General features: G+C 41.2%; 1 pseudogene; it reads right to left on the bottom strand.

Moving 5' to 3' along the window:
- Positions 1–3,381: 3,381 nt before the first annotated feature.
- The window catches only part of LOC125083392 (adhesion G protein-coupled receptor E2-like), a 38,909-nt pseudogene continuing 26,945 nt past the window's right edge, over positions 3,382–15,345 (bottom strand).

Here is a 15,345-nt window from a genome sequence, read left to right as displayed (position 1 = left end):
TTTGATCGAGAGACACAGGAGGCAGGTAGAGAGAGAGGGGGAAGCAGGCTCCCTGCTGAGCCAAGAGCCCGTGGGGCTCAATCCCAAGACCCTGAGATCATGACCTGTGCCAAAGGCAGAGGCTTAACCCACTGCACCACACAGGTGCCCCTAAAATTTATTAAAAAAATTTTTTTGAGAGAGAGAAAAAGAGAGAGAGCGCATAAGGGAGGGAAGGTCAGAGGGAGAAGCAGCCTCCCTGTAGCAGGGAGCCCCAGGTGGCACTCAGTCTTGTGACTCCAGGATCATCATCTGAACCAAAGACAATCATTTAACCAACTTACCACCCATGTGCCCTAAAACTGTGTTTTTGATAAAAAGTAAGAACATGCACACATTTTGTTAAAAACATAACACCACAAGCACAAGAGATATCTGATGGATCTTCACCTTGACCTAACCTCCGTTGAATAAGTATTCTCTAATACCAACAAATTATAATTTGTTCTGCCAAACTAGAATCTATAACTTAATTATGAAAAGTTAGATAAGATCATATCTGCATAAACATTAAACTGTGAATAATTCTAAGGTTTTAAAATTATACAGTATTGTGTTATGGATACCTAACCACTTGTACATGGAGATTTTTCCATGTCAACATAGGTAGAAGTGATTTGGTCTTTGTGTCCATGAACTGACATTCCTTAAAACCAAAATAGCTTTTTTATTCCCTATTGATGGTTCACTTGAGTGGCTTGTGCTTTTCTGCCTTCCAATGCTTCAGCAAACACAATTAGGTCATCATGCCCTTTGGGCTCTTTGGGCTTTGAGGCTTTTAAGAGCAGAGAAGATGGCATGCATTCCCCTGGATGAAGAAGAAATTCCTTAGCTGGGTCTCAGCCCTTTGTGGTTGATTCCGGGAAGTTGGAAACCTTAGAATCTGGGAACTGGAAGTTTGTGACTATAGGAGGCTGGGTACCAGAACCCCCTGCTTCCTGTACCTGGAGATCCAAGACCATTGATCTGCAGTAAGTGGAATTGAAATTTCAGTATTGGGTTGCCAGGTCCAGGAACATGGTCAGTAATCTAAGGCTTGGGTGTTAGGAAGTCTGTGAAGCTGGGAAGTAGGAATTCTGCATGTGGGATATATGAGAAATTGGAAGAATGGGCTGGAAAGGAATTGGAGAGAGTCAGAGAATGGGGGAGACTTTTGTGGGCCAGAGGGATGGGCCAGAATGGTTGAGAGGTCCTGATGAGAGAATGTGAGGTCCCGATAGTGAGAAGAGGAGTGGGGTTGTGGAGGAGCTAGGTGAGAGAAATTGGAAGCCATGTTGGAAAGAGTCAGGGAGAATAGTGAGAGGGCTTTGGAATGAGGAATTTAAGACATATGATATAAAATAGTTTGTATACAGTGTAATAAGCAGCAAATAGCTGAGCAAACAGCTGAATATTTGAACTCAGCCCAAGGCAAACTGAATTTCCCAGCTGCTAAAACATCCTGAGTGTGTAGAAGATCAGTCTGGGATTTCTGCTTTGGACTTTGTTTTTTAGGTTTTTTTTTTTTTTTGTGGGAAGGGACTTTTTTGCGGGGGTATTTGCATGTTGGGAACAGTACTGTATACTGTCTGCTTCAGGAAACAGCTAGGGACTTCCACATAGTGAAGTGAGATCATATTGCCATATTGCGGGTGACTGGATGTTGTTCACGCCTCTTCTTTACCTAGATCCAAAGGAAAGTCTATGTCTTGTGGAGGATTAATGGTTTCTAGGGAAAAAGATTGCTTTGAAAGTAACTGATATAGAAAATATAAACACACCAAGAAAAGTGCATTGCCCCCATAATCTGGAGAAAGCCCTTCTAGATGTGAACACTTTAAAGTGAAAAGTAGATAGTTATCCACGTCATGTGAATTTCTTTCTTGTGCTTTGCGGCAACTAAAAAGTTTCTTTTTATTTTTCAATAAAAAATATGCGAATATTCTCTTTTTAAATAATGTTAACAGTGTATATATATAGCAAAATAGGAAAAATCTCCCCCATATCCCATGACTGCCTCCTCCAATACACAGGCATGATGTACACTTTGAAATGTACTCATTAACTTTCCTAAACATTAATCTACATACATCATAAAATCTTGAGATTCTTATGAAATCTATGAGAACAGAAGTGTTTTTAGAATGAAGTCAGTTAGCATAGTTGAAATATAAAGAAGATAAAGAAAGCTCAGGGAGAAAGTTAGCAAGTTTTCCAGAGAATGTTGAGTCATAGAAGCCAGACACACAAGAGGAGTATTTCAAAATAGAGGAGGCAAACAGCATCCGGTCCTTCCAAGATTACCAACTCCTACCAAGAAACCTAAGAGGACCGAAAGATATTTAAAAGTGGAGAACATTGGAGGCCAAAGAGATAGCTCTTCTGGTAGAATGATGGAGGTAAAATCTAGGTTTGCACATCTGGAGGAAGAAGAAGGAGGATCAAACATATAACATTAATACTTCAGACTCAGAGATTTAACATGTTGTAATGCAGGTGGAAAGGATGTTATTGAGGACACGAGACCAAATATATTAGAGAGAAATTGTGCGATCAGTAATGTCAACTTACTGAGAAGTCAGGAGAAGTGCAGGTGGAGGGATTAACCATAAAAGTAGGAAGCATATTTTTTCTATCTGTGGTGACAAGGTGGAATGAGGAGACAATGAACAAGATGCCAGATGGCTGGTGTTTTTGAGAGTTCAAAATTAACCTTGTTTCTTACTGCTGACTCATGCTTTCTATATGAAGAAGTCAGTAAGAACATCTGCTGGGAATAGGAAAGAGTTTGAGGGATGAGATTTTGATGAGTAGAGCATTTTGGAAGGAACAGTTTTAGAAGGAGGACAAGCAAGTGGTGCAGAGATGGGCAGATGATTTTCCAGGAAGGGTGGGGGGGGGTCACTGAAGTTGGGGAAAAGTAAGGGAGGCTGAACACCTCACATAATTGACATAAACCCTCTGAGTCTAACTTTCTTTCCAGAGTGACCTGGAATAAAGAATGGGCGGTGACTGTGCAGTTTGTGCATTACTGCTCCAGATCATTAATTCCTAATTATTTAGCTGACCAAGCCTTGCTCTCTGCTTATAAGTATCTGCCTTTTGTATCTTCTAACCAAGTACAATTAGAAACCATATGCAACATGTCACACAATGTGGATGCTCTACAATTTTGGGGAAAGAGGACTGTCTTGTGCAAGGGTCAATGTGAGCATAGAACCTCAGTGAGTGTAAATATAGGAAGACCTCCTTTTAAGACAGGGAAGTGACTTCAGGTGTGTCCCAGGATAAACTAAGTGTGAACCATCCAAGAGCATTGCCTGCTATATACCCAGGTTGTCCAGTGAGGCAAGAATGAGCTTCTTAAGAGGACTCGTTAGTGAAGTGCTCTGGGAACACTGCATAATCTTACCACATTGTGTTTGGAGGCATCAGATACGGTCCTGCTTGAGAGCATGTACTTCTTAGACTCAGTCTTTCATTTTCCTGATCCTTTTGAAGCATTTCTTGTATTGCTCCTGGACCTATAGAGGCAGAGCATGCCTGGGTCAGCTCACTGAAGGGAGTGAGGATAGTAAGGGTCCTGGGTAGGAACTGGAAAGTAGTACCTGCTGACTGAGGATGCAGTACACCAGGAAGATGTAGACGCCCTGCAGGCTGTTGATGATAGTGAAGAGGTAAGTCATGACATGGGCAGTTGGACCCACCTGCAGGATGCCCAGACACCACGTGCAGCCCAAGATGAGCAGCTGAGCTGTGGCTTTACCTGTCAGCATCCTGGGTAGGAGGAGGAAGGAGGTCAGGATTCATCCAGTGCAACACAACCAGGGCTGGTTTCATGTTCACTCCATGATGCTTCTGACTGAGCTGTGATCAACTTTGACCTTTGTTGTCAATGATCCCCTAAAGAGAAACACTATTTGGGTCCAGGATGGCATTTGACTAGGGCTGGGGATAATGTTGACACTCAAGAATGTGAGTCTCCAGGCACCTGGGTGGCTCAGTGGGTTAAGCTGCTGCCTTCGGCTCGGGTCATGATCCCAGGGTCCTGGGATCGAGTCCCGCATCGGGCTCTCTGCTCGGCAGGGAGCCTGCTTCCTTCTTCTCTCTCTGCCTGCCTCTCTGCCTACTTGTGACCTCTGTCTGTCAAATAAATAAATAAAATCTTTAAAAAAAAAAAGAATCGAATAGATCATGATGTTTCATGAAGATCCCTAATTTTGTTCCACTGACTTTACTGAGAATGTTCTATGCACCTGGCTCTAGACTGGGGCTAGGGCATTCAAAAGAACAAAGAACAAGACCTCTGTTCTTACAGACATTAAAATCTGGTGGAAAGACAAGAACAAATGATCACTTATAACATTTGCAAAGTGAGGTACTTCTTTCCATCCAGGGCTGTTCCTGTCCTCATCCTCTCCATGAACTGAGCCAGGATATGCTTTGCCCTGAATAGAGGCCATTGATTCTGGGTAAAGTTGAGGAAAGCAGAGGACATCCCCAAACTCTTAGAGGATGTGATATGAGGATGATGAAGCTAAGTACACCAGGTGCAAGAGAAGAGGAAAACAGAGGGCAGAGCATGCATGAAGGCATGAGCATGGTAGGGTGTGCTGTTATGTCATTTCTTGAAAATAACTGTTATGTTATTTCTTGAGTGTGTTATAAGGATATGAATGTTCACAGGATCTTTTTCATAGATCCCTGATAGCAATCTCTGCTTATCAGAACAAAGTCAATTCTCTCTGTAGCTGAAGTAGTTTGTTGAGGTTGTGCACAGATGGAATATTTTTGGTATGGGTGTCAGCAACAAACCACAGAATCTGAGCTGGCTGCCAAGGAGGGTTGCTGCCCTTCTCTCTTCCAGTCCCCTCAAGAGTCCTGTGAAGAGACACCGGAGCCTTGGAGGCATGAGGACAATGTTGTCTGGGCCCGGTGTGCCCCTGTGACCCATCCTCACCTTGTGTTCTGGAGGGTGGACACGTCACTGTTGAGTGAGGAGAGCTTGTTTTTCACAATCCAGAAGGTCATCAGAAAGAAAGACAAATTAATCTGCAGAAAACCCACAGGCATTTTAACTACACTCCACATTTGGAAAATCCTAGCTCATCCAGCTGCTAATATGGCAGGGAAGAAGCTTTTGTGTTTTAACAGTCCTAGAGAAGCAGACCAAACACCCCCTAAATCAGGCCCATGTTTGTCCTGTAACTTCAGTGACCACTTCAATTGAGTTTGCATGGGAATTCCAAGTTTTAGCACTGCAAGTGCTACGTCTCAGGAAACACCTGATTCCTGGTTTTACAGTGGGAATTCCCACCTCCTGAGAGCCCCTCATCCATCCTGGGCCAACTGGAATGATTGCTTACCCAGTCTGTCACCCTCCTGATACACCTGATTTTTGAATGACCCTCGGTTGGGCAAGTGAGCTGCTCTGATGTCATCCATTATTCACAGAGAAGATGGAGCAGATGGGGCCAAGAAAGGTCCATATGAATCCTTTGTCTGTGTGGAGCCAGCATCTACGAGAAAGATAAGAAGACATGCAAGAAAACATGAGCCTTTATGGATAAAGGATTGATAAATAAACATACCATTCCCCTCCTAATGTTTCCTCCTGCCTCCTTCATCATTGTTATTAATTAATATTATTTTACTGTTGCTGTTGTGTAAGAACATTGGACATAAGATCTATCCTCGTAACAGAATTTCAGCATACAATACAGTACTATCAGCTATAATTACAATTGTTTATAATTGAAATCTCGACCCTATTTATCTTATAATATTGAAACTTTGTATATGCCTTTGATAGTGGTCATTGTTCTATGGGTGTATACTTATCCCCAAAAGCATTAGGTTGTGTACATTCAGTATGTTCAGCTTATTCCATGTGAAACATTCTGTAATAATCTTGTTTTTAAGAAACATAAATTCCTTTCAAGGAGCTCTTTTAGGTCTTGGCCTTCAGAAATATTCGCAGAAATAAGAGAAGTTATAAAAATATTTTTTCAATTTTTTTCAGTGTTCCAGAATTCATTGTTTATGCACCACACCCAGTGCTCCATGCAATACCTGCCCTCCTTAGTACCCATCACCAGGCTCAGCCAACCTCCCACCTCTCTTCTTTCCAAAACCCTCAGATTGTTTCTCAGAGTCCACAGTCTCTCATGGTTCATCTCCCCCTCCAATTTCCCCCAACTCCCTTCTCTCCATCTCCCCATATCCTTCGTGTTTTTCCTTATGCTCCACAAATAAGCAAAACCACATGTTAATTGACTCTCTCTGCTTGACATAAGAAATAAATGAATTTTTGCCAGCATTTCCAAAGACCAAGACTTAAAAGAGCTCCTTGAAAGGAATTTATGTTTCTTAAAAACAACTTTACTTCAGAATGGTTCACATGGAATAAGCTGAACATACTTTAAAATGTTTGCAGAAATAAGTGAATTTTTCCTGCAATTGCACTATTAGATATTTATACCAAAGATACAAATGTAGTTTTTCTCCATTGAGAATGATATTTGCGGTGGGTTTTTCATAGATGGCTTTGATAATATTGAGGTATGTGCCGTCTATCCCTACACTTTGAAGAGTTTTGATCAGGAAGGGATGCTGTACTTTGTCAAATGCTTTTTCAGCATCTATGGAGAGTATCATATGGTTCTTGTTCTTTCTTTTATTAATGTGTTGTATCACATTGATTGATTTGCGGATGTTGAACCAACCTTGCAGCCCTGGAATAAATCCCACTTGGTCGTGGTGAATAATCCTTTTAATGTACTGTTGAATCCTATTGGCTAGTATTTTGGCGAGAATTTTTGCATCTGTGTTCATCAAGGATATTGGTCTGTAGTTCTCTTTTTTGTTGGGATCCTTGTCTGGTTTTGGGATCAAGGTGATGCTGGCCTCATAAAATGAGTTTGGAAGTTTTCCTTCTATTGCTATTTTTTGGAACAGTTTCAGGAGAATAGGAATTAGTTCTTCTTTAAATGTTTGGTAGAATTCCCCCGGGAAGCCGTCTGGCCCTGGGCTTTTGTTTGTTTGGAGATTTTTGATGACTGTTTCAATCTCCTTACTGGTTATGGGTCTGTTCAGGCTTTCTATTTCTTCCTGGTTCAGTTGTGGTAGTTTATATGTCTCTAGGAATGCATCCATTTCTTCCAGATTGTCCAATTTGTTGGCGTAGAGTTGCTCATAGTATGTTCTTATAATTGTCTGTATTTCTTTGGTGTTCGTTGTGATCTCTCCTCTTTCATTCATGATTTTATTTATTTGGGTCCTCTCTCTTTTCTTTTTGATAAGTCTGGCCAGGGGTTTATCAATCTTATTAATTCTTTCAAAGAACCAGCTCCTAGTTTCGTTGATTTGTTCTATTGTTTTTTTGGTTTCTATTTCATTGATTTCTGCTCTGATCTTTATGATTTCTCTTCTCCTGCTGGGTTTAGGGTTTCTTTCTTGTTCTTTCTCCAGCTCCTTTAGGTGTAGGGTTAGGTTGTGTACCTGAGACCTTTCTTGTTTCTTGAGAAAGGCTTGTACCGCTATATATTTTCCTCTCAGGACTGCCTTTGTTGTGTCCCACAGATTCTGAACTGTTGTGTTTTCATTATCATTTGTTTCCATAATTTTTTTCAATTCTTCTTTGATTTCCTGGTTGACCCATTCATTCTTTAGAAGGATGCTGTTTAGTCTCCATGTATTTGGGTTCTTTCCAAATTTCCTCTTGTTATTGAGTTCTAGCTTTAGAGCATTGTGGTCTGAAAATATGCAGGGAATGATCCCAACCTTTTGATACCGGTTGAGACTTGATTTAGGACCAAGAATGTGATCTATTCTGGAGAACGTTCCATGTGCACTAGAGAAGAATGTGTATTCTGTTGCTTTGGGATGAAATGTTCTGAATATATCTGTGATGTCCATCTGGTCCAGTGTGTCATTTAAGGCCTTGATTTCCTTGTTGATCTTTTGCTTGGATGATCTGTCATCATCAAGACAGCATGGTACTGGCACAAAAACAGACACATAGATCAATGGAACAGAATAGAGAGCCCAGAAATGGACCCTCAACTCTATGGTCAACTCATCTTCGACAAAGCAGGAAAGAATGTCCAATGGAACAAAGACAGCCTCTTCAATAAATGGTGTTGGGAAAATTGGACAGCCACATGCAGAAAAATGAAATTGGATCATTTCCTTACACCACACACGAAAATAGACTCAAAATGGATGAAGGATCTCAACGTGAGAAAGGAATCCATCAAAATCCTCGAGGAGAACACAGGCAGCAACCTCTTCGACGTCAGCCGCAGCAACATCTTCCTAGGAACATCATCAAAGGCAAGGGAAGCAAGGGCAAAAATGAACTTTTGGGATTTTATCAAGATCAAAAGCTTTTGCACAGCAAAGGAAACAGTGAACAAAACCAAAAGACAACTGACAGAATGGGAGAAGATATTTGCAAATGACATATCAGATAAAGGGCTAGTGTCCAAAATCTATAAAGAACTTAGCAAACTCAACACCCAAAGAACAAATAATCCAATCAAGAAATGGGCAGAGGACATGAACAGACATTTCTGCAAAGAAGACATCCAGATGGCCAACAGACACATGAAAAAGTGCTCCATATCACTCGGCATCAGGGAAATACAAATCAAAACCACCATGAGATATCACCTCAAACCAGTCAGAATGGCTAAAATTAACAAGTCAGGAAATGACAGATGCTGGCGAGGATGCGGAGAAAGGGGAACCCTCCTACACTGTTGGTGGGAATGCAAGCTGGTGCAACCACTCTGGAAAACAGCATGGAGGTTCCTCAAAATGTTGAAAATAGAACTACCCTATGACCCAGCAATTGCACTGCTGGGTATTTACCCTAAAGATACAAACATAGTGATCCGAAGGGGCACGTGCACCCGAATGTTTATAGCAGCAATGTCTACAATAGCCAAACTATGGAAAGAACCTAGATGTCCATCTACAGACGAATGGATAAAGAAGATGTGGTATATATACACAATGGAATACTATGCAGCCATCAAAAGAAATGAAATCTTGCCATTTGCGACGACGTGGATGGAACTAGAGGGTATCATGCTTAGCGAAATAAGTCAATCGGAGAAAGACAACTATCATATGATCTCCCTGATATGAGGGAGAGGAGATGCAACATGGGGGGTCGAGGGGGTAGGAGAAGAGTAAATGAAACAAGATGGGATTGGGAGGGAGACAAACCATAAGTGACTCTTAATCTCACAAAACAAACTGAGGGTTGATGGGGGGAGGGGGTTGGGAGAGGGGGTGGGGTTATGGATATCGGGGAGGGTATGTGCTATGGTGAGTGTTGTGAAGTGTGTAAACCTGGCGATTCGCAGACCTGTACCCCTGGGGATAAAAATATATGTTTATAAAGCTGTAAAAAAAAAAAAAAAAAAAAAGAAAGGATGAATCCACAAGTTTTGTAGCAACATGGACGGGACTGGAAGAGATTATGCTGAGTGAAATAAGTCAAGCAGAGAGAGTCAATTATCATATGGTTTCACTTATTTGTGGAGCATAACAAATAGCATGGAGGACAAGGGGAGATGGAGAGGAGAAGGGAGTTGAGGGAAATTGGAAGGGGAGGTGAACCATGAGAGACTATGGACTCTGAAAAACGATCTGAGAATTTTGAAGGGGTGGGGGGTGGGAGGTTGGGGGCACCAGGTGGTGGGTATTGTAGAGGGCACGGATTGCATGGAGCACTGGGTGTGGTGCAAAAATAATGAATACTGTTATGCTGAAAAAAAAAAAAAAAAAAAAAAAAAAAAAAGATACAAATGTAGTGAAAATAAGGTCCATCTGACCCCAATGTCGAGAGCAGCAATGGCCACAGTCACCAAACTGTGGAAAGAACAAAGATGCCCTTCAATGGATGAATAGATAAAGAAGATATGGTCCATGTACATTATGTATACATCAGAAAGGATGAATACCCAACTTTTGTATCAACATGGATAAGACTGGAGGAGATTATGTTGAGTGAGATAAGTCAAGAAGAGGGAGTCAATTATCATATGGTTTCACTTATTTGTGGAGCATAAGGAATAACATAGAGGATATGGGGGAAGGAGAGGAGAAGTGAGTTGGGGGAAATTGGAGAGGGAAATGAACCATGAGAGAATGTGGGCTCTGAGAAACAAACTGAGGGTTTTGGAGAGAAGAGAGGTGGGAGGTTGGCTGAGCCTAGTGGTGGGTATTATGGAGGGCAGGTATTGCATGGAGCACTGGGTGTGGTGCATAAACAATGAATTCTGGAATACTGAAAAGAAATTAAAAAAATAAAAATAAAAAAGGAATCAAATCAGTAAAAATATATTTTGGACAAATATGAAATGTAACCTCTGTTTCAGGATCTGTAGTTGGCTCTGAAGACCCAGATGTGATTAGGTTAGAGTGGTCTCAGTCCTCTGGGAGACACCAATGAAGTTGGAGGATCAACAATTAGAGAATAGACAACATCAAGATGATGAACTTTATGATTGTGTATGAGGATATGTGAAGATATGTAGCTGGATCCATAATCTACTTGGGGTATAGGAGATCCCAATAGTTGGAAGAAGTTTCCTTGAAGGAACTGAAATTTTTTTGCTTTGTTTGTATTTGAAAATTTTTATTTAAATTCAACATAGTGTATACTGTATTAGTGGTTGTAGAGGTAGAATTTAGTGATTCATCAGTTTCATAAAACAGCCAGTGCACATTACTTCAAGTGCCCTCCTTAATGCCCAACATCTAGTTACCCCATACTGCCACACATCTCCTCTTCAGCAGCCCTACATCTGTTTCCTATAGTTAAGTGTCAGAGAGGGACAAATGGACCCACCAGGAAGCATCAAAGGGAAACTTTGAAGGTAGGTGTTGGCAAAGAAAGCAGCTGCTGTCTACTCTTGTAAGTGGGTTTTACTGGAACACACACTCATCCCTGCCAAAGTGTCTATGGCCTTGTTTATGCTCTGAGGACAGAGCTGAGTGGTTGCCACAGAGACCATAGGAACCACAAAGCTGGAAATATTGATTATCTGGCCATTTATGGAAAAAGTTTGCTGACCTTTATGCTTAACTCCCTAGGGATGCCAGATGGCCAGGGCTTGCTGATGCAGCTGAGCACTTGTGTCATCAAGATAGGCACATAGTGTGAGTGCCAGACTGGATGTGACTCCAGTTCTGCCACCAACCAGCCATGTGACCTTGGCCATGTTAGTTAATCTCCTTGTGCCTCAGTTCCTCATCTGTCACATGGTCCAATACCAGTTTCTACTGCACAGGTTGTTGGGGGGATGATTTGTGCTGACAAGTGAAAAATATTTAGTACAGTGATTATACATCAGAAGTGATTTTTTAAAAAGATTTTATTTATTTATTTGACAGGCAGAGATCACAAGGAGGCAGAGAGGCAGGCAGAGAGAGAGGAGGAAGCAGGGTCCCTGCCGAGCAGAGAGCCCAATGTGGGGCTCGATCCCAGGACCCTGGGATCATGACCTGAGCCGAAGGCAGAGGCTTTAACACACTGAGCCACCAGGCACCCCTCAGAAGTGATTTTTGCATCTTAGCTGTGGTCACAGTTATTTTGCCATCCAAATGACCATTTGTTTATTTTAAAATTAGGATAGAGAAAGAATTTACACAAATCATTGTCTGCTTTTATGTCAATTTTGTTTTCTGGATTTTAAAATAACCCCCTCAATTAATACAATGAATATTTTATTAATAGGAATATATGAGATTCAATTAATGTTTACTAATGCATAGTAATTGACTAATGATTAGTAAATTAGTCATTATTAATTGATTAATGGCTAGAAAATTAGTACCTGACTAATACATAGTCATTTATATAATATACACTGAATATTTAAAATATTTGAAGAATAGAGAACCTAGAAATGTACCCTCAACTCTATGGTCAATTGATTTTTCAACAAAGTGGGAAAGAATATCCAGTGGAAAAGGGACAGTCTCTTCCGCAAACCATGTTGGGAAAATTGGATAGCTACATGCAGAGGAATGAATGTGGACCAGTTTCTTACTCCAGACACAAAGACAAGCTCAAAGTGGATGACAGACCTAAATGTGAGACAGAAATTGATCAAAATCCCAGAAGACAACACAAGCAGAAACTTTTTTGATCCCAGCCATAGCAAGTTCTTGCTAGACGCATCTCTAAAGGCAATGGAAACAAAAGCAAAAATGAACTATTGGGAATTTATCAAGATAAAAAGTGTTTTGCACAGCAAAGGAAACAACAAAACTGAAAGGCAACTTGGAATGGGAGAAAATATTTGCAAATGTCTTATTAGATAAAAGGCTAGTAGCCAAAATATACAAAGAACTTATCAAACTCAAAACCCAAGAAACAGAGAATCCAGTCAAGAAATGGGCAGAAAACATGAACAGGCATTTCTCCAACGAAGACATACAAATGGCCAACAGACACATTAAAAAAATGCTCCACATCACTTGTCATCAGGGAAATACAAATCAAAACCACAATGAGATACCACCTCACACTGGTCATAATGTCTAAAATTAACAACTCAGGAAACAACAGAGTTGGTGAGGATGGGAAGAAAGGGGAACCCGTTTACACTGTTGGTGGGAATACAAGCTTGTGCAACAACTCTGGAAAACAGTATGGAGGTTCCTCAAAAAGTTAAAAATAGAGCTACCCTATGACTCAGCAATTGTACTACTGGGTATTTATCCAAGGGATACAAACATAGTGATTCAAAGGGGCACTAGTATCCCAATGTTTATAGCAGCAATGTGCATAATAGCCAAACTATGGAAAGAGCCCAGATGTCCACTGAAGGATGAGTGGATAAGGTAGAGGTGGTATACATATATATACAATGGAATATTACTCAATCACTGAAAATAATGAAATTTTGTCATTTGCACCAACATGGATGTAACTTGAGGGTATTATGCTAAGTGAAATAAGTCAGTCAGAGAAAGACTAATACCATATGATTTCAGTCATATGTGGAATTTAAGAAACAAAACAGATGAACATAGGGTAAGAGAAAAAGAAGTAAAATAAAAGTAGAGAGGGAGGCAAACCATAAGACTCTTAACTACAAGAAACAAACTGAAGGGGGAGACAAGATGGCAGAGAAGTAGGAGGTGCTGTTTCACCTGGTCTCCTAAAGTGAGCTGATTACCTACCAAAAAAAAACTCTGAATACCCATGAAATCAGCCTGAGATTAGAATAATACACTTCTGGATCTCTACGGGGGCAGAAGACACCAGTGGACAGGTAAAGCGGAGTGGGAATATTGGACTGACATTGGAAGATAAACAAAAGTGGAGAGAGCCACCAGAAGCGACCCATTGGAAAGTAATACCCTAATACGAGAGTGCCCTGTGATTGGGGACCAGCCTTAACTTGGAGTCTGGTTGAAAGCACTCAAAAAGAGCAAAAGCTCTTAAGGGGAAATTGGTGGAATCGGGCGGTTAGGGAGTGAGACCTAGCCCACAGACCAGGATGGCCATCCTGTCGTGGAACCAGAGAGTGCAGCGAAGAAGCCAGGTCTTGGTCCCTGAGCCATTGGTGTGCCTGAGAGCATTAGGGTGGCAGCGCCCATGAGGGAATCTGGTGTGGACGCCAGTCTCCGCTCTATAGAACAACAGCTTTTTGCACTCTGCATGTGCACTGTGTGACCAGTGTCTAAGTCACACTCCACACCCTTCCCTGAGAGAGGTCCATGCAGGAGCTAGCCGGTGCTCTCTAGGACTGGGAGATTTTGAACACTCCCAGCCTGGGCCAACATGAAAATCTCAGAGGGCTATCTCTGGTTGGGACTTCCCTGGCCAGGTAGCCACGGCTACCTGGTTTTGGGTACAAGCAGGAGTTCCTGTGACCCCAGAGAGTGTGACTGGGGATGTGCTCTAACAGTGACAGAGGGGGAACTTATGTGCTCTGGAGCATCCAGAGGAGAACAGACTGAGGCTTCTCTCTGAGATGGAGGTCTGGGTGCAGTTTGCTTTCCTCTAAACTGCCAAAGAACTGCCAAAAGCCACCAAGGGGAGAAAATAAACAAACAAACAAAGAAACCCTCCAGAGAATGAAAGCCTGAAAAGCTGGTTTCCTCAGAGCCCAACCCCTTGATGGGGGTAGGAGGACTCAAATCTAGCAGGACTACCTGAACAAACACCTGGCACTCCCCTCCCCCAGAAAGCCAGCCAAAAAACAAAACAAAACAAACAACAAAACAAAAAACAAGAGGACGACCACCACTACTTCATAGATACAACTTTTATTTTTAATTCGATCCTACTATTCTCATTCTTTTCATTTTTAATATAATTTTTTAGCCTATTTACCATCACTATGAGATATTCAGTACATCAAATTCCATAACCTTTCAACCTGAACTTTTTGGATACATAATCTGTGTTTTCCTTTTGCTTTTATATTTTTTAATTTATTTTTAAAAATATTCATATAGAGATAAATTTCAAGGTAGTCCCCTTTCCCAGTCAATGCTACCCCTATATGTAAACCAGTTTTAATCCCCCTTTATCTCAGGAAAGTTGAGTCCTTTAGCAAAGATATCAAGATACATCCAGGAAGAACCAAAATAACCTTTCTTGCCCACACTGAGAATTTATAACAACCCTCTCATCTTTTTCTTCTGTCCATGTTTGTGTGTATTTGTTTTTGTTCTGGTAGTATATAAATTTTATACTTGGGGTTCATTTTGAAGGGATTCTTTCTTTCTATATATTTTTTTCTCATCTACTTTTCTTGGTCTTTTTGTTTGTCTCTGGTGGATACTTTATAAATCTAACCTTTGGGGCCCATTTGGGCTGTATCTTCTCTTTTCTTTTTTCTTTTTTTCCCCTGTCTCTCTCTCTCTTTTTAATTTTTTCTTTTTGGCAGGGACTCTTGATTGCTCAGACACATTCCAGAGCGCACCTTGTCTGCACCACGGTTGATACATTCAGCTACACATCTGTTCAGCCATCTCTCCCAAAATGACTAGGAGGAGGAATACCCAAGAGAGAAAAAATTCAGGGCTCTCTCCATCAGAGCTATTGGATATGGACATAAACAGTATGTCAGAAAGGGAATTCAGGCTAACAATTATCCAGGCAATAGCTAGATTGGAGCAAGCCTTTGATGACAAAATGGAATTGATTAGGGCAGAAGTGAAAGCCACCAGGGATGATGTTAATGCTCTCAGTGAGTTCCAATACAATCTAAATTCTCTAACAGCTAGGGTAAATGAGGCAGAAAATAGAATTAGTGATCTGAAGGACAAACAGATAGAGAAAAAGGATCA

This window comes from Lutra lutra, chromosome 1, assembly GCF_902655055.1.
Source record: "Lutra lutra chromosome 1, mLutLut1.2, whole genome shotgun sequence".
Taxonomy (NCBI): Eukaryota; Metazoa; Chordata; class Mammalia; order Carnivora; family Mustelidae; genus Lutra; species Lutra lutra.
This window is presented reverse-complemented; position numbering and strand designations above follow the sequence as displayed.